Source organism: Myotis yumanensis, unplaced genomic scaffold (genome assembly GCF_028538775.1).
Source record: "Myotis yumanensis isolate MYYU_CA2020_CCGP unplaced genomic scaffold, mMyoYum1.0.hap1 SCAF_24, whole genome shotgun sequence".
In the NCBI taxonomy this organism is placed as follows: domain Eukaryota; kingdom Metazoa; phylum Chordata; class Mammalia; order Chiroptera; family Vespertilionidae; genus Myotis; species Myotis yumanensis.
Window position 1 is genome coordinate 3,481,561 of NW_027223775.1, and position 1,371 is coordinate 3,482,931.

Below are 1,371 nucleotides of genomic sequence, written 5' to 3' on the forward strand. Positions count from 1 at the left end.
AAAATAGACAAACTAAAATTAATGAATATAAGTAGCCCTAGTAATATAAAGCCTAGCAAAAGTAAATCATGACGAAATAGAAGATTTGACAGACCAATAATGAATAAGGAGAATGATTCAGTAAATAAAACCTCCTAACACAGAAAAAAGCCCAGGACCAGATGGTTTGGTTAGATAAATTATAGCTAACATTTAAAAAGAATTAATGTCAAGTCTTTTCAGTCTCCCAAAAATAAAGAGAACACACCCAAACTCATTTTACAAGGCTAATGTTACTTTAATATTAAAGCTAAATAAGGAAAGCACAAGACAGAAAAATTACAGGCCTTTACCTCTAATACAGATGCAAAATTTCTCAAGAAAATTCTAGCAAAGTAAATTCAATGGCACATTATTCAACAGCATATTAAAAGGATTATAGCCGAAACCGGTTTGGCTCAGTGGATAAAGCGTCAGCCTGCGGACTGAAAGGTCCCAGGTTCGATTCCGGTCAAGGGCATGTACCTGGGTTGCAGGCACATCCCCAGTGGGAGATGTGCAGGAGGCAGCTGATCGATGGTTCTCTCTCATCGATGTTTCTAGCTCTCTATCTCTCTCCCTTCCTCCCTGTAATAAATCAATAAAATATTTTTTTTAAAAAAAGGATTATAAATAAAAGATCGTTCAATTCAACAAGAAAAAATAAAAGACATCAGAATTATAGAAGAAAAGGGAAAATTGTGAGCATTTGCAGGTGACACAATTTTATATACTAAAATCCTAAATACTTCACCAAAAAAACTGTTAGATCTAATTAATGAATTCAGGAAAGTTGCAGGAAACACTATTAACATACAAAACCAGCTGGATTTCTATAATTAACAAGGTACTATTTAAAAAACAACACAATCCTATTCCCATTAGTTTCAAACACAATAAAATACTTACGAATAAATTTAACCAAGGAAGTAAAAGATCAATTGGTCCACTGAAAACTACAAGATGAAAGAAATTGAAGATGACACAAATAAATGGAAAGATATCCTATGTTCATGGGTAGGAATGCAATCCCAATTAAAACTCCAGGGGTATTTCAATCCCATAATGAAAACAATTCTAAAATTTGTATGGAATCACGAAAGAATTAAGATCCCAGAAAAAGACCACACATATATCAGCAAATAAGATTTTATAAGGGAGCAAGGAATACCCAAAGGGAAAAAAAGTCTATTTAACAGTGTTGAGAAAATGGACAATCACATATAAAGAATGAAAATGGATTCCTATCTAAAACCATTCAGAAATATAAACCTGAAATAGATTAAAGACTTAAATATAAAACCTATAAAACCTGAGCCAGGCATGGCTCAGTGGCTGAGTGTTGACTATGAA